This window comes from Photinus pyralis, unplaced genomic scaffold (genome assembly GCF_008802855.1).
Source record: "Photinus pyralis isolate 1611_PpyrPB1 unplaced genomic scaffold, Ppyr1.3 Ppyr1.4_LG8, whole genome shotgun sequence".
Classification (NCBI taxonomy): Eukaryota; Metazoa; Arthropoda; class Insecta; order Coleoptera; family Lampyridae; genus Photinus; species Photinus pyralis.
Window position 1 is genome coordinate 2,277,122 of NW_022170819.1, and position 19,271 is coordinate 2,296,392.

The window sequence follows — 19,271 nt, forward strand, 5'->3', positions numbered from 1 at the left end:
ACGCCTAGATTACGGATGCTTCATATACTCCTCAGCGTCAAAAAGTGATCTAAAACAACTAAACATAGTCCACAACACAGCCTTAAGAATATGCCTTGGTGCATTCAGAACCAGCCCTGCTGAAAGCATGTACATTGAGGCTAATGAGCCCCCTCTCTGGCTTAGATGACAACAACTTCTCCTAGCTTACTTTGCCGAAGTATCAGCCAATCCTCAAAATCCACTCTTTCCGATGTTCAATCCTATTCCCCGACTCTCTCATCCATCTCACAACCCAATCCCACTACCTGAAATGCTCCCGCCGCTTCTCGCTAATGTTGACCTTTCTAAAACATTACCCCACCCAGTTGCAATAGACCCTCCATGGAGGAAAACAATTCCTATTATCGACACAACGCTTAGCATACTTCCAAAACTCGAAACACCAAGTGAGATCCTTAAGCAGACATTTACAGAATTAGTTACCAAGAACCGTTACGACAGAGTCCTTTACACTGACGATTCGAAAAGCGAACTTGGCGTCGGTTGTTCAGTTATCAATGGCAATGACATCATTAGGTGCATCTCACTGCCAATCACTACCAGCATCCACACTGGAGAACTATACGGCATCCTAGAAGCCATAAATACGCTAACACCAAGATACACCAAGGTAGCAGTATGTACAGATTCCCTGGCTTCTATACATTCGCTCGAAGATGTATACACCCAAAATCCGCTCGTGCAATCCATTCACGACTCCATCAGACATCTTTCTTCCCAGGGCGTATCCATAACTCTGGTATGGACACCTTCACATGTTGGCATTCCCGGAAATGAGGCAGCAGATCGTGCCGCAAAGAAAGCTTCTCTGAACAGGATTCAAAAAAACACCCAACTTTCCACAGACTTAAAAGCGTTCTATAAGAGCCACATACGCAAAACCTGGCAGACGCACTGGAACAGTGTTCACTCAAAACTTCACGAGATCAATCCAACAGTAAAGCCATTTAAAGCTGCCCCCATGTCCAGGAAAAGTAAAATTATCATCCGAAGACTGCGAATCGGACACACAAGATTAACTCACATGCATCTCTTAACCTCCGATCCTCCACCCGTCTGTGAACACTGCAACAATCCACTGACTATAAAACACATCCTTATCGATTGCGAACATCATGCAAATACTCGACGCTTCCACACACTGAAGAACAGCTTAAATGAAATTCTAAACTCTACCGACCAACTCCACCATGTGACCAAGTTCCTCCAAAGTATCGATATATATGACAAAATTTAGCGAATAGCTCTTAAGTTAAGTTTAGAAATGTGATTGTTCCTGTGTCAATGACCTTTGATGTTGAGACACATTAATTTTAAATAAAATAAAAAAAAAAATCAAATCAATCAAAAGTTATGGACAAGAAACCAATTTTGAAAGAAAATTCAAAGGGCTGTAACTTTTGAACTAGTAGCCTAATCTTGGAACTGTTTGAAATTATGGATTCTACAGGCCACATTCTATAGGACTCCCTTATTGCCCAAAAAAGGTGCCTTACCCAACGTATTTGCGCAAAGAATAAGCACCCCCGCTTAAAACAAAAGGTCTCCAAGCACAAGAAAACCCGTCACTTACTTCCCAAGGGGAAGCTCCACCAGCATCTCACCCAAACGAAAATTCACGTTCGGGAAAAAAATTCTGTCAGTTTACTTATAGAAAATTGCTATTTACGTTCATTTAGAGATTTGCAAAAACAAACGGGCGCTAATGAAAAATGATGTGGGAGGTTCATTATGCCATTTACAGCTTAATTTTGTTACGTTTTCTTAGCGATTCTTGTTTCGGATCTCCCCCAATCTTTTTCTAAATACTTCGTAGCAAAATAAGCGAAAACCCAAATTTAAATTCTACAACGGAAAAGTAAACAATACAAATAATCATAAATTCAGATCGCATTTTATGAAACGCTGAAATAAAATCGCGGACCGCCTCTACTTTAAAGCAGATTAATTTTTGCAGCCGCCGAGATTGGAAGAATCTCGTAACTTATTTAAATACCCAATTTCGTTCGGCGTTCCCATCCTTACCCTCGATACTTTGTTTACGAGCGAGAAAAAATTATTTTCGGGCGTGCTTAAAATTAAACTTTATTATCCGCTACCGACGAGCTCAATTTGCGCCCCCATAATTTTACTGTCGCTCATCACGCAACCCGAATTTCTGTCATTGCCGATTGTCGTTCCTCTATTGTGACAAACAATTAAGAGGGGCTTTGTTTGTGCCTGAAAACGATTTCATATCCTGAGTATTCATGCAATCACGTTAATAGATCGTCATAGTAATTTGGGAGTATAAACAAGTTTTTTATGGGGTTTACCTTGAGGTGATTTTCCATTTTAAATTGAATTCTGCTGCTGAACGTAGAGTCTGTGGATCTTGGAATTAACACGAGAGTAACCGTCTAACTATGAGTTCTTAAAGGCGCGAGTACGAAAGTGGAGGGCCCTGCATCAACTAACTGATCCGATTCTCTTAATCAAATCGATTGCTGCGGCAAGAAACATTTGTAATTGAAATGATGCACGTCAAGATTTAAATCGACCACTTCCTCTATTCCATATATAAATTTGGTCATCGTTCTCAAAATTTTATAGTCTGTTTATTGATTAGAATTATACGAGAGCTTATTATGCACCTTTGTAACAATAAATCACAATTAAGATCATCTTTTTAATTAAACCGGTACAGCTAATTGTCCAGATTTTTTTAAAATTTAAAGTTCAAGGTGTGCAACGAATACAAGACACATTTGCCTTGTATTCAAGCTATACCATTTAGCAAAATATTCCAGTTACGATGCATACAAATTAAATCGTCACTATTACTTACAGAGTTCCTGGTTACTTGTTAGTAATTTTCTTATTAAACACAGTTATATTATTGACAGCCTTAGTTATATCATTTGCAAGAACTGCAAAACTTTGCTGGGGGGTGATTTCTTTACGTGAAATTTTAAGGGTTGCTTATATATTATTTAACCTAAATTAATCAAGGAATGACAAATATTTGGTGTACTATAATAATTACGAATGAGGATAATCAATAAAACGGAATTTCGGAAAAAAATTCTTGAACCCAATATTGCTGGGGGTGATTTCATTAGGTGCAATTTTAAGGGTTCCTTATAAACTATTAAACCTAAATCAACCAATGAATGACAAATATTTGGTGTACTATAAAAGTTACACCCCTCTCAATACGAATGACGATAATCAGCAAAACTGAATTTCGGAAAAAAATTCTTGAATTTAATATTGCTAGGGGTGATTTCTTTAGATGCAGTTTTAAGGCTTGCTTATAGACTATTTAACTAAAATCAACCAATGAATGACAAATATTTGGTGTACTATAAAAGTTACACCCCTCTCAATACGAATGAGGATAATCTGTAAAACGGAATTTCGAAAAAAAATTCTTGAATTCAATATTGCTGGGGGTGATTTCATTAGGGTGCAATTTTAAGGGTTGCTTATAGACTATTTAACATAAATCAATCAATGAATGGTAAATATTTGGTGTAGATACTATAAAAGTTACACCCCTCTCAGTGCTAATGAAAGTACATAGTAATTATCAGTAAAATCGAACTTCGGAAAAAAATTGTTAATTTCAATATTGCTAGGGGTAACTTTTGTAGGTGTAATTTAAGGGTTGACAGGCCATTTAAAGAAAATCAACCAATGAATCAAAAATATTTGGTGTATTACAACAGTTGCACCATTTTCAATAGGAATGAGGATCATCAGTAAAACCAAATATCGGTACAACTTCTTAATTGTTATATTGCTAGGGTAATACATCCTAGATGGTCCTAAAGTTTCCGAAAGTACCTTAAACGTTCTGAAAGAAAGAAACAAAAGACTTTCGCGTATTTTAGAAATCCGAAGGTCTCCATCAACGTAGATCGAGGATGATTTTAACACATTTTTATGACTCTCCGATGATAGTACTTTTTTTAATTTACTAAGGGTTCAACAAGAGCGTGTTCTCAAATTCAGTAGGGAATGTTTTGAAAAATGAAAATCAAAATTCTTATCTTTTTTTTGCAATTTCTATTTTTTTTCAAATTTTGCAGACCTTCCAGATACTTCACACTCTTGAGATTTTTCAAATCAGTATGATGAATTCTTTGTCTTTTGATGCTGTAGATTCATCAGATTTTTTTGGGTTTCTTCAAATTCTTGGTTCTTGTCGGATTTTTGTGATCCTTCAGTTCTTCCAATGTTCGAGTTTATCGTTCCTTTGTCCATGTTATATTATTTATTTGTTTTGATTCGTTCAGATGCCCCAGGATTTACAAGATTCATATTATTCTTTGTCTTCCTCCATGACTTTACTTATATTAGATTTTTTTAGCGAAAAATAACGCTATGGTATCTCTCGGTAAAACTGTATTCAAATGACACCACATTACTAACTTAGTTAAAGAAACACTCAAATACGTCGGGATACACTTTGAAGTAGGGGAATCAATTTTCACTAGTCGATTAGTGCACAACTCTGTAAATTCTTATCATTATGTTAAAGTGGTTTGCGGAACAAATAACGAACCCCCTTAATAATCAAACCGCCCATTAACTTTGCCCTATTTAGGTATTTAAAGTTACAAGTACTGATACTTCACCATTCAGTTCAATGTAAGTCAATTAATTATTATATAATTGCTCGCTGTACTCGAAAAGGCGTCAGTGGATTGTACTGAAGTTTGAAACTGTAAATGTGTGATTACTCGAATTAACAGCGTGGGCACGAACCATTTTCCTTATATATGAACAATTTCACCCTTTGTTGGTGCTCTTTCACATACGAGGCAATTACAATTTGCGTTACGCAGAATATAAATTATCTAAGAACTAGCGAATTGGGAGTATGGGGGTAAGAAAACAATGAAAGCTCACTTACAGTAGTCACAAGTCCAAAAAGCTCGAACACTTCACGCACCACATACCAACTACTAATTCCCAAACAGCTTCTGTAATCATTCCAATGCAAAGTAAACATAATAAAATTAGCGGATAAACTCTAATAAAATCTTTTATTTTAAAACAGACCGCACGTCCTCGTCGCTTTAGGCTCGTGTTAAGAAAAATGGATAGCGAGGGGCTTACTTGTAGGAAACGCGATCGGAATAACCGATCTAGGTGCTAAATATAAAATTAAAGATGACCTCCATATATACACTCTAATTGGTTATGTGTACAAGAAAAAGTGATAAGAAAATTAGACTATTAACTTAAGATCTGTTTGCTTACATTCGCGTTTTACAATTTGCAAATGAGAACGGTCGAGGATAAACTCGGTTTCCTTCTTCTAAGTGACAACGTGTTATAGAAAATGCGATTAATGTCATTTACCTTATTAGTAAAAGTAATAAATTATTATATTTGCATGAATAATGTATCAGGCTCGGATTGAATCATTACATTTGTAGCTGATTAATTCGATAAAATTGTTACGAACAATGATTTACTGTCTATTCTACCCATTTTTTCTAAATTCAATTTTTCCTAGTTCTCTACGAGTGATTTTCCTCAGCTCATAGCGTCATCGTTCAAACTACAAGATTCCAATTCCTTCATTCTCAAAGAAAGCTTTAGTTTCTTCGGAAGCTTGGGCTCCATCAATTCCATTGGATTTTTCGACTTCTCCCTTGAACTCTACAGCTTGCTTACTTCAAAGAAACGCCGCCAGCATCAGGGGTACCCTCCCAGATCGTACAGGAATAGACGAATGATTCTCACTGTGTTTTATTTATTTATTATTCCCTTTTTTGTTCTGGGCCCTCAACAGGCTTGCGCCAAATTACAGAGTGACCCGCATAATGCTTTTTAGAGGTGCCTCTGCAGAAGGTCTTAAGTTGTTCTTTATTACTCCAGTATTTACCTTACGAATTAGGAAAACTACAGTAAAACCTAATACGCTTCTCTGCCACAAATGAAAAATTCACGTCAACCCGGGTTCGAACATCCGACTTCCGGATTTATAGCCCAACGCTCTACCATTGAACCACAAAGCGGGTTAATAGCAAAGTTAGTCCATGGGCCAGTCGACATGACGGTATAATTTGGGGGTACCAATTTTCCTTTTTACAGTGGTTATACAGGTTTATTAGGATGCCAAAAAATCATGATTGCCATATCAAAGCGGTAGCTAATAGAAATGGCGGCCAAGCAAAAATGGCGGATGTAGAGTTTTATAAAGGAAACTATATCTCTGGAATTATTGATCCAATTTCATTAATCTTTTTTTTTAATGAAAGCTCTTTATATGTGCTATAAATATTGTTATTAGTACTTTTTCGATAAAATCAACTGTTAATAAGTAATTTAAAAAAATGTTTTTTTTAATTGTTTCCCGAATGTTCTTTACTGCCTGTATTAATACACAATGAATGGTAAAATTATGCGCATATTATGCAGAATATTAGTGAAAAATATGCAAACAGTTTTGATATATATGTGACACGTACACAAAATTATATATGTTGTAAATTTCTAATAAAAAAGGAATTACGATAAACACTAGCAATAAGCTAGCAATATCACCCATCATCACCGTAGAGAAAGAGAAAGATAAAATAGTTTGGAAATGATGAAATTAAACATCAATTAAATCAATAATAAATAAGAAAATGATGAAGTCGGACCAATAGTTCGAAAGAATTTTATAAAACTCAACATCCGCCATCTTGGATTGGCCGCCATTTCTATTACCTATCACTTTGAGATGGCAGTTATGGTTTTTTTTACATTCTAATGTATGTGTGGTAAAAAGGAAAATTGGTACCCCCAAATTATACCATTTCCTTAAATTTAGCCAGTTGGCCCATAAACTAAGTTAACAGTTTTGAAATCTTTCGATATTCTGAATTGGAAACTGTGAATCGTTCAAACTGACAAAACACCACTTTCAACCCCCGGGATTTCGCCGGAGGAAAAACTCGGCTATTTTAATTAATCACTTTAGCTACATAAAAACCCGGTTCGGAACTACGTTTTTTTGTCAAAAAATATACGAATAGCCGTCCTATTGTGGGTTCTGATTTTTGTGTACAGTTTCAGTTCTACTAACCGATCATGTTAGAGGAAAATGCAAATGCAAAATTTAAAAAAAAACAAATTCATAGGTAACTTTCACAAACTATTCACCAACAGAAAGGGGAAGCTAAGTTTACATGATGTGTATTGAGACCCCGAAACGCCATCTCACAACGCCACCGAGTTGTAACTTAGATGAGGGTAACCAAGGAAAAAATCAAAACAATTCCAATAGGCACAGATAAGTTTTATCTTTACACGGTTATACACGATTTTACGTCAACCCCGTTCGACATTTACTTTTTTATCGAAAAGTCATTTGGAATTTAATGTCTTTACGATCTTTATGTACCTACCTTGACTGAAAAAGCCAAAATGCATGTGTGTTATAATTTATACTTTTTATCGTGACTGTAACACATAATATATAGCTACATCCCTTGTCAATTAAATTCTGCTATTCTCATTTGGATTGCAATACATTTCCTATTGGAAACGTTCCTGTATCCTTTTAATAGTTTATTAAGACCAATGCAACGTCTCGAGAATGCCTAATACTCAAAATAAAGTTTTATGCATTTATTTGGTTCTCTGACTTTTCAATTTTGTTGAATTATTTCTTTAAAACATAGTATTTTCAATGGCCCTGAGTAGTCTACGTGCGGAATGGCACAACCAATAGGATTAGGACGCACTTTAGTCCTGTTGTATATATAAACTGTATTTGGTACTCGTGCTGCAGCTCAGCTGCAGCAGTTTCAATGTTAAATTTCAAATTTGAAAGAAAAAGATCGTTTGATTGCAGTATCAATATATCTCGTCTTGTCAAATTGTGACGGTATAATAATAAACGTCAGTTCAAAATAAAGATTCTTGTTCAACGTGCCTACGGCGTAGGTATAAAATGCTGCAGAAGAAGCTATTAGGAAACTACTGCATCTCAAATTCAAAATGATATATGAAAAACGGTATAATACATATAAAATATGGTGCAAGAACAAAAATGTACATATAAAAGTAACCGTTAATCATTAAATTGTGTTTGACATTTCAGCGTGTACTGTCACTTTTTGTACTTGTCGCGTTTGTCTCTACCCGGGAGAAAAAGTGACAATTTAGTCCCTTAAATGGAAGAGAAAACACGGAGTTTTTTTTTCGTATGCAACATGAGTATTTAAATCTGAGATTTAATTATTGTAATAATAACGAAAATATAAAATAGTACAGAAAATCTGACTACGAATCGGCAAATAGCCATAACGTATGTCACCTGTTGTCTTTAAATATGTTTCTTCATAAATGTTGTAGCTTTCTCGACTCTTTTTGTCAACCCCATCTCTGAAACAAATAGGGATGCCAACGTGTTATTGCTTTAAAATCGCATAAGTGGTCTTTACATAAACACGGATTTTTAGATGTTAACATTTAATTTTTTCGCCTGAAAATTCTTTTCGCCACCGTATTATACAGACAGAGCCCTCGTTGCTTTAGTTGGAAATTGTTAGGGTTTGACTTCTGTGGTGGTTCAAGTATTCTCCGTTTGTTAAATTTGTAGCGTTTTCGGCTTCCTTTTATCAACCCCATTCTACAGTAACAAATAAAAAGTAGAAAAACCTTTAAATGCCACAATCCAATAATAAAACTGTTTTTACTTGAAAACGAATTTTTAGGGATTAATTTGTGTTTTGCATCAAGTATTTTTCATTATTTAAATACTTTACGGTTCTCCACCACTCTAGCAGCCTTATACTGCAAAAACAAAACAAAAATCAATGTAATCAAACTACAGATAATTAAAAGATCCCATTGCACCAAATCGCTTCAACGGAAATCTCATTACTGGACAATAACGTAACTTGTGCCGGTGCCTGAATTATTCTTTTATAAAAACAATCATTGCCGCTTGCTTTAAAAGCGCATAATTTCCATCGAAAATCCTTTATAAATTAAAGTAACGAATTTTTAGAAGTTAATGTTTGTGGTGCATAAAATAATCTTCATTATTTAGCACATTTTTTAAGAATTAAAAAAAATGGAAAAAAAGAAATATAAATTGTACAGAAAATCTGACTACGAATCGGCAAATAGTCATAACACGGATTTTTAGTCAATCAAAATGTTGTTGCTCATACCTAATTAAATAAATATAAGTTTTATAGCCAAAAAGACATTTCTCGTTTTCCACACACGAACATATCGGTGACTGTACAACTGCAGGAGTAACTTTCCCTGATGTGGTAGGCGTAGTCGGTGCAGGAAAATAGCCCCCAGAAATATATTTCCAGAGGGAAACAGGACAAAAGATAACTCGATTCCAAGACGAGAAGATTTTTGTACGAAATACGATTGAAGGATCTGGAAAAACCGAAAAACTTAAAGAGAACTGGGACGAAAAGGAAATATGTTGGAGTGAAACGTTTAAAAATCCATCACTCGGAACCGATGCTGTCTCCTCATGGCGATTCGCAAAAAACAGAGTGGCCGAAATCTCAAAATCTAAATTTGGAATGATTTCAATAACCTCCCCATTTTATTGGTGGGGTTAAAATTGCCATGTACAGTTAGGCAACGTAAAGGAACCTTATGACATGGGCGTTCGAAACCAGTAGCTATTAATTAATTATTAATCAATTACCCAGTGGCTTAACTGGGCACATTTGAAAGGAACTTTCGTTTTTCAAAAGGTATCCATCCCACTATTTAAACTTCAACCAAATTACCTGTTCCAATACTAACTAAGAGTGACTAAAGCTTCATACATGCATTTCGTACTTTAGAGCGCTTTTAGAGCTAAATGCAGCGCATTACGTTAGAGCCACCAAATCAGATTGATCGAACGGTAAATATACATACATATAACCAAAATCAAGTATGTCTATTAGACTGTGCTCGGGTAAACGCTCGGTTTCTTGATGTATCTGCACATATGCCTTTAATATTAAGTGCTTCCATGAGTTTATTATGGATATAAAACACCTATAAAGATTTAATACCTACTTCTACGTATCGTCCAACATGAGCATCATTTTATTACTCGAGCTTTAAATAGTATCAAAATAATTGATCTTATACACATATGGGAACTAGCAAAATTTATTTTGCGTTGGAAGAATATGATTTACTGCCATCAATTGTATTGAAACGGAATCCGTTTGAGGAACGTATAGGTCTATGATAGCGCTTGTGTTAGGTATATAAAACGTTACTCGCGACCCGCAAAACTATTAATTGGCGATTGACTTTTATTTTAGGCCCACTAATTGCAATTGTTCTTAAATTTGTTGTTTGTTTTGCATTACTAAATTATTTACATGCTAAGAAAGAAAGACACAAATACGTGAACCCACCCTTAGTACGGAACCGAAACGAAAGCAATAATGCGATTACACAGGTCAATCTGGGGGATTCAATAATACTTCACCCGGTGACGTGCTGCAGCTATATTTACATCTCGATTTACATGCACATACAAAATTCAACTCGATTTGATAAGAGAACTTTTTGAGAATAAATTCAAAAATTTTCTTTTATACTGTTTCAATTGCCTTAAAGTAGTTAGAGTGCCTAGGTTAAAGTAACAAGAAGTTGGTGAAAATTTGTTCATTTATTCTCTGAGAGACGCACTTTCTAATGGTCAAAAGAAAAAAGTGTTCCTATGTGCCGTTTCTGAGATATTTGACAGTAAAAACAGGGTATTTTAACATGGGCTCTTATGGACAGACTCAGTTTTTCTGAGCTAGCGAAGGCTTTTGTATCAAGACTTAAATGAGATGGGTCTCATTAGAAGCGAAATTTTGTGACGAATCTAAATATGCACGGAATAGTACATGTTCATGATGAAAAAAGGAAGATATTTACCGCCGAAGCGGCGTCTGATCTGACGCCGCGGCACGCTATGCAGCACGCGTTTAAATCTGATGACTTTTCCACTAGGTCTAGTATATAGCTGAGCTAGGACAATCTTTTCCTTCTTCTGCTGAGCACTTTTCTTCACAAAAGGCATGGTGTCTTTCAGAAAGAACACCAAAATCAGCGATATTTATAAAGGCCTGCACACGTCTTGTTGACACACTGATTGGATTGAGATCAAGATAGCGGCTGGGGATCTCTGGCGCCAACATCGAAAAACCAAATCCACTACATCGACTTCACGTAAAACGCCAAATTATTTAGTTTCCCGGCTTTTACATACGCTCGCATACGTTTTGATTAAAAAGAAATATATTCGTTTAGGATTTACCGCTTACACTGTGAATATTTAGTCGCGGTGTGTCGTCAACATTTAGTGTGCAAAGGTTTGAAACAGGGTCGAAAAGTAGGGACACTAGTCAAGTTGACTACTGTATATACCTTTTTAAAAATCATGTAAGACGTTTGCATTGTGCTGAGGTACAAAATACCACTCATACCGTATTTCTAATTATGTTTCCTTCATAACAACATTTTTTTTGGGGACGTTTACCGTAAGTAATAGGTAGGCCGAGTACATCACTTGACTTCAGCCGAACGCGCTCGAACTACTTTAAGGCTCTCGCTACGATCTGCGCTTTAAAGATTTCAGCGATTAATTATTTCTTTCTTTGTAATGGAAGGCAAAGGCAAATTACGTCTTTGACTTTGGTGAAATAGCAGTGTAATTCGTGTTTGCCGGCGCTTATGCCTCATTAGAGGTTTCGTCTTTCATTACAACTTTCAATTGGATCGGATCAGGGTAGCATTTAAGGCGGCGACATTCGGAAAGTTCGTGAAGTTTTTTAAGGGGGCCTTGGTGCTTCGGAGAAAGAAAATAGACACCTACTTACGAAAAGCGATGTTGAAATTTTGATTAAGGTTTCCTGCATGAGTGATTGGATTTTCCTCAAAATTATGGGAACCTAAGAATGTCGATGTAACCTGCTCATTAACGCAATCAGTGTTTTTTCAGTCAGTCAGTCAGCCGAAAAGGGAAAAAAGTCAAAGAATTCGAAAAGAAAATCAGAAGCCAAAAATGATGAGGAAAACGGAAAAAATCGACAAAGAACAGAAAAACAAGGAAATCGGGGCAGTTTGGTTTTCCGAGAGTTCAGATTTTAGTCAAATATTATGGTGAAAATTTGATTCCAAACAAACTAATTTTTCCCTTAGATCAATAATTAACGAGATAATTGAAGTTAAATTTCCCATTTTTTCTTCGTTTTTTGTTTATAACAATATATTCCGGGAGTTTCCGGCCAGGGGGACTATAATTTTCGGATTCAACGGATTTTTTTTACTTGGTCTCGTTGAGTGAAGTGACAACATCTAGTTTAGACTACTTTTGAAGCTAATTTGGCAACGATACAGTCTATATACGTATAGTATATTCTCATTTTGTCACTACGTAGATAACAATAACGTCCAGTTCCCATTTATGACGTCCAGTCCTGGTGATGCATGCTGAGAACGATTTCATCGCCCAGGTTACCCCTGTCATATCTACTATCTGATCTGCAAGCGCCCAGTCATTCTCCGTGGGAGTGAATCCTCTATTCTGAGGCTAGCTGGGTTGTAATATGGGTCCTTTGTTAGGACTATATAGGCCTCCCAGTCGGCTGCAGCGTTGCTCATCCTTGCCTTATTGACCTGTTTGCCCAACTGAGCTTTCTGCTTTTCAAGAGCCCTGCAGCACCAAGGATGGTTATAGGTAATTTAGTGGTTCTCAGAGGGCATTCCAGTTCAAATGACTCCACAATGGAGTTAGAGAGAATATCTACGTTGCAGAGCTCGAGAGACTTCCCCCAAGTTTGTCTCCAAGGAGATGTTTATAAACGGGGAATATCCATTATATTGAGTTGCGATAACCCTTTTGGACGAGTCCCTTGCAGTTAATTTAAAATGAAATTTGTGCTTCTCCATGTAGTATGGTAAACATTTGAGTTAAATCCTGTAATGGGGTACGCCTAGGAACATACTCGTCCTAGGTTTTTCTTGCCGTGTGTCAAAGAACCCCCAAGACAAGAATCCCAGGCTTCTTGAATGATGGCAATGTCCTGCTTTATAGTGAGCCGTCTACCTAATGTAACAGCAGCCGACCTACAGTGTTGCAAAGTTTATTTGTATAACATTCTCTTTCATACTTATGTATGTAGACAATAGCTGTCTATTGTTTATGCGGCGTGTAGGTATAAATTTTTATACCATTTTATAATAAGGTTGCTAGTGTTGTCCACCCCTTGCAGGATATGTGCGCAACAATTATCTTTTTCAAGTTCTGTTGAAGTTCTTCTTCATGCTCCCCACCACATTTAAAAAAACCTAATTGAAATTATATAAACCGAATTATAAAATTAAACATTCATTAATATTACCGTTAATTGGTTGTTAATATTCACATCCGACCGCATTTTAATATGTACTGCATACTCTAAAAAGTGCTTGGATAATTACACGATCAAACTCGCATGAAACCAAAAATAAATTGCAATTTAGAGTATAATTACACAATCCGAAACGCATAAAGGAAAAAATATTGGAAATATAACGCATACAACTCTAATTAGTGGGTGGGCCTATATTTCTCAGTGGTTTGTATTACCTTCCTACTTCGTTATCGAAGGAATTGTGCCCCCTCAATTTTCCGTAGCTAAAAAATTCCATTCCAATTTCGCCCTGAAGACACAAGATCCTTTATTTTAGAAATCGTTAGGTTGAATTTATTGGAAAATCGTTCGTTAACCGCCCACTTCGTGTGGACATTCTGTCACAAACGTTTTGAGCTGGGAAGGAAAATCGTCATATTTAAGGAAAAGGGCACTAAGTGAAACCGAGAAAGAAGTAATGAGTGTCAGTAATTTAAATTGGTCACTGACTGAACATTTATGTTTGCAAAGGACCAGATCACGTGGAAAAATTCTGTTGATACCGTTATTTATAAGCCACCTACACATCTAAGAAGGACAAATTGAATCTTTTATTTTTGTGTTGTATAGAGGCAGTCACGCGACTAATTGCTGCGACAAGAGAAAGGATTTTCGAAAAAGAGTTTCGGTTGGAAAATTAACTTCGCCTTATATTTCTTTAGAAGTAAGTGATCTACAACTGGCTTATTGAAATGGTAGAAATTAATTGGCATGTATTTTTATCGCAGAACGATCATTAGTCCTTTCATGGAGGTCTAAGGTACGCAAATGTGTCAAAGGTGCTGGGACTCTTTGATAACGTTCAGCATAAAAAAATTAGATTAGAGGCCAATATTATTTGATTTTTTTTATTATGACAATTCAACTCATGTATAAAAAATCGCATAAGACGCAGTGCAATTGTCACTTTTACAGCGGCAAAAGTTACCTGCAACTTTTCCAGCGACAAATGCACTAGTGGTTTTTTCACTTATTCATTTTCGAACCAATTATCGTATTATCCGTTCCCATATGACTAGTTTGACGTCTGTCAATAATTGATTAGTTTGGTGAATTTCTTGTTCGTTAAATTGTCCTGCCGAATTACACTCGAGGTTTGTATTTAAACCGAGTAAATTTGTATTGTTGCAATTCAAATCTGTTTCCTTTTAGCAATTGAACTCGAAAAACTGTCAACCTAAAAATGCTCCACCTTCGGTGTCGCATTTTTATTAGTTAACAGTTTTTCTCGTCTAATTGCTAGGCAACAGATTTTCATTACCTTAACAACCCAAATTTACTCGGTAAAATACAAACCTCTTGTGCAATTATAAGTGAAAACTTTCACTGAAAATGTATGATTGATGGAAATCATAATTGCCGAGATGGTAAATATATAACGCTGCTTAAATAAATGCCTTCCTGCAGATCGAACCACAGTGTCGACTGCTTAAGCTACTTTTAAAACAAATTTTCATTACGTTCGGTAGCTGTTCAAGTTATCTACATCAGATTTCCAATTTTGCCAAATTAAAGCTTTCAATTTCTTTACGAAAGACATTTTTCATTAATTAAGGGCCTATCTAACATCTTACGACGTGAGACATGAATAGAAATTTTTGGGAGGGATCTTCGACTTCCTGCTTCTGTAATGTAAATCAATACGGCGCTACAAAATGTAACCGAAATGCGTTCCTAATTACGCTTTTAAGTGAAAGTTAGTGATTGCAAAGGGTATACAAAGTGTAGTAAGGGTTAAACGTTCGTAATTGGGCGTTAAACGTTGTTTGACTTTCAAATTATCCCACAAAATTGCTCGACCGTTTTCAAAAGAAGATTGTGGTTTTGGTCAACGAATGTATATCATTTACTTCGACTGTTTACTTTACTCCTGTGTAACAAACTTGAATTTTCAGCATGTTTTTAAGGGACAAATTGTTCCAATCTAAGACGTTTCGTTCCATTTTCACGTAGCAAGACTTTGAAAGGGAGGACGAAATTACTCAATTTCGGTTTGTTTTTTGTCCCGCAATTGTACTTTCACGTGATAATGGAGTCTGGTCCGATTGTATCAGGTCGATTTATCCCCACAAAAACGAAAAGCGGAAGACAACGTCGTGGACGCCGTAAAAGTGAAGTGATAGCAATAATAATAAAGAACTCTCCTTTCATTTGATGGAAACGAAGGCTGGTTTTTTAAGACAACTCGAAGATGTTTGCTCTTTCACTAAATCTTGAGAGAAACAATTTTTCATCCTTTGTATAAAGCGCGTCTTATTGTCAAGAAAATATTACAGAATTTTGTAAAATTAACGGTCAAACTGTAGGATACTTTTAAAGCGATTTATCGAATTCCAATATTTTGTAACTTTCAAAGGTGTTTAGAAACCGCCAAGTCTTTATTTAAAGAGGCCCCAAAGAACTTAAAAGTCATTAACAGCTCCGAAACAGACGGGAAAACTACAACAATTGTTCATAAATACCTTTATTGTTTGAACAGGAGTTCTAGATGCGTTGTGGTGCTGCTTTCAATTAGAATAAAATTGTTCTGCACGGACCGGTTATAAAATCCTCGCTGTGTTACGACGACTAGGAGAGGGGTTGCAACTTCCACCCCACCATCCACTAGCGCCCTATTGGCCGCGTCGCCAGACGCCTCTACCGGAAATCGTTTATAAGCAGCGCACCGACAGGGGAACTTCACTTGTGCCTGGGCAAGCCTACCTTACCCTATACAAGCGACTGAGGCTGGTCGCTTGGGCTCAAGTACCGTCTCCGCACGCCATCACTTCCCGGCTTGACCGTAGTCAAGTCCGGCGCCATCCCACGTGCCAGAAGCGATCTTATATATGTACATATAGCCTCTGTATTATTTGTAAATATTGTGTAATATACGTTTTCAACCTCCGTTTGCCACTTACGTTACCCCGCCCGGTAACAATTGGCGCCCATACGTGTGAGTCAACCAGCAGCATCGCGCTCTGAGGATCTACGCCCACGCTCCCGCGACAGCCGACGCGCAACACCATGAATACGAGGAGCAGGAACACCCCGACGTCCAACTCCGGCGCCGACGAAGGTATCGACACTCAAACAACGGAGATGACCCCGGCAATCAACCCCGGTCTGGACCCGGCAACCCCGTCCAGTGGCGCCCAACACTCTCAACACACCCTCGACATGCTAAAGGCGCTGACCGACGCCCTCCAGAACGCGCAGATAACCGCATCACCGGACCTACCGACCTTCAGCGGCGACCACCTGGAGGACCCAACAGTCTTCTTCAGCACGCTCGAGCAGACAATCCAAACCACCGACCCGGCGGAAAAGTTAAAAACAGCAGCAGCACAACTAAAAGGGGAGGCTGCGAAATGGTGGAACAGTTACGAGGCATTTTCACCGACATACAACGACCTAAAGAACTACACCCGCGAAAAATACGACAGCAGCAAGATTCGCGGGAAGATGCAATCAGAATTCTTCGGCCGAGAACAAGGAGCAGAGTCGCCGCAGCAATTCCTCCAGAGGAAGGCACAGCTAGCAAAACGGCTGAAGATCCCGATCGGCGAGCACCTCGAGCTACTGAGAGACCTGCTGCACCCACGCATTAGAGTAGCCTTTTTAACCACAACACCCACTTCACTCCTCGACTTGGTGCGTCACGCCGAGGAAATCGAAAACTGCAACAAAGCGCTACCTCGAAACAACCAACCCAGACCATCGCCACCAACCCCCGCCGACAGACCTCCCAACACACCAAAGTGCCACCACTGCCCGGAATATCACTTCCACCGAGACTGCCCAGTACTGACCCGCCGCCGAGACCAGGGAAACGGGGCAGCGGTCGGGAACAATGCCCGGCCGTCCACCTAATCCAGACTGCGACCCGACCCAACCTACCAACGCTGGCAGTCAAGGTACGCGGAAAAAGCGTAAGAGCTCTCCTCGACTCCGGATCATCCCATAACTTCATCCAGAAGGAGCTCGCGTGGAAAATCCACCATAGCAACCACCAAACAGCCGGTCTAGCGAACCCCCGCCATCAGCTGGAAGTCATCGGCACATCCAGAGTCGAGTACACGCTCAACGACAAGCAAGAATCGGACGACTTCCTGGTGACACCAAACCTTGTCGTGCCCATCATCTTGGGACAGAAGTGGCTCCAAGAACATCGAGCGGTGCTGGATTACGAGAGAGCGTGCATCCACTGGGGAACCCATACAAGGCAGACAACACACTGGGACCAAGCTCCGAACCGCGGCCCAACAACGAGCGACTCCATAAACTTCGCCGGAGTCAAGCACGGGTTCCAACCACCACTCGATCGACGCCTGGCCACACTGCTGGAAACTTTCGGTAGCACACTGGCCGATCCTGCAACGCCCACAACAACAGCATCCACCACACATCGCATCCGAGTCACCAAAACAACGCCCTTCCGACTTCCGCCATATCGACATTCGCCAAACAAAAAGAAGGTCATCGCGGATGAAGTGGAAGCTATGTTAGCAGCGCAGGTGATCGAGCCCAGCACGTCCGAATATTGCTCGCCCATCGTCATAATTCAGAAAAAAGACGGCCGCCCGAGATTCTGCATCGACTACCGTCGTCTAAACGCCATCACAAAAGACGAGAGCACCAACCTGCCAGTCATACAGGAGACCCTCCGAGACCTGGGGACGGCCAAAGTTTTTTCCAGCCTGGATCTCAAATCAGGCTACTGGCAGGTGCCGCTAGAGACGGAATCCCGACATCTCACCGCGTTTTCAACCCCTGATGGAGCGAGTTATCAATTCAAAGTAATGCCGTTCGGGCTCAAGAATGCACCTGCTACGTTCCAGAAGCTAATGACCCAGGACGTTCTCGCCGGGGATTTACGGAAATTCGTCATGGTATACCTGGATGACATAATAATCTACTCAGACTCCTGGGACGAGCACCTCAAACATCTACACCTCGTGCTGGAACGACTGCAACGCCACAAACTCGGCTTGTCCCTCGAAAAGTGTCGCTTCGGGGTGCAAACGATCCAATACCTGGGCCACAACATCACGGCGAACGGGAACCGCCCGTGCCAGGAACACATCGAAGCAATCCGGACCGCAGACCGGCCCACCTCGAGGAAGAAGCTAAGAAGTTTTCTAGGATTGACCAACTGGCTACGAGAGAACGTGCCCCGGTGTGCCGAATTACAAGCACCGTTGGATAACTTACTAACAAAGAACACCCCTTTCCGATGGACAGCGGCAGCCGACGTCGCCTTTAGCCAGTTAAAAGCAGCACTTAGCAAACCACTCCAACTCAGCCGTCCGGACTTCGCCACTCCATTCGTGCTGCAAACCGACGCCAGCGAAAACGGGATTGCGGCCGTACTCTTTCAAGAACCCCACCCCGGAGAGAAAAAAATTATCAGCTACGCCAGTGCCAAACTTAACCACGCGCAGAGACGCTACCATATCAACGAACAGGAGTGCTTGGCAGTAGTGTGGGCCATTAAACGATACCGGCCATATCTGGAAGATAGACGTTTTACGTTGAAAACAGACAGCCGCGCTCTCCTGTGGCTGGATCGCACAAAAGACGAAAAGAGCAAGCTAACTCGTTGGGCATTACGGCTCCAAGAATTTACATTTGATGTGGTCCACTGTCCGGGGAAAGAAAACGAGCTTCCAGACCACCTGTCCCGCCACCCATCAGCAGAAGAAGCCGAAGAAGCCACGGCAGAAGACGTAAACCGCATGCTGCCACCTACGACCACACACGAGTCCAAACAAACCAACAGCACCCCGGTAATCGCGGCAGTGGAAGTGGCCAATTTGGCGGACCATGTGAAGGAGT

At 39.2% G+C, this 19,271-nt stretch overlaps 1 protein-coding gene across 4 annotated transcripts in view; it reads right to left on the reverse strand.

The window, feature by feature from the left end:
• LOC116178551 (neuropeptide CCHamide-1 receptor-like) overlaps window positions 1–19,271 on the reverse strand; it is a 209,999-nt gene that overhangs the window by 61,241 nt on the left and 129,487 nt on the right. The window contains exon 1 of one of the 4 annotated variants that reach the window (XM_031498074.1): window positions 4,943–5,021. The exons of 1 other annotated variant lie outside the window; for it this stretch is intronic. The gene's annotated coding sequence lies outside the window, so the exon portion shown is untranslated. Of the gene's footprint in view, window positions 1–2,357; window positions 2,467–4,942; window positions 5,022–19,271 lie in introns of those variants that run through there. 2 more of the 4 variants (XM_031498076.1, XM_031498075.1) reach the window with 2 other exon arrangements.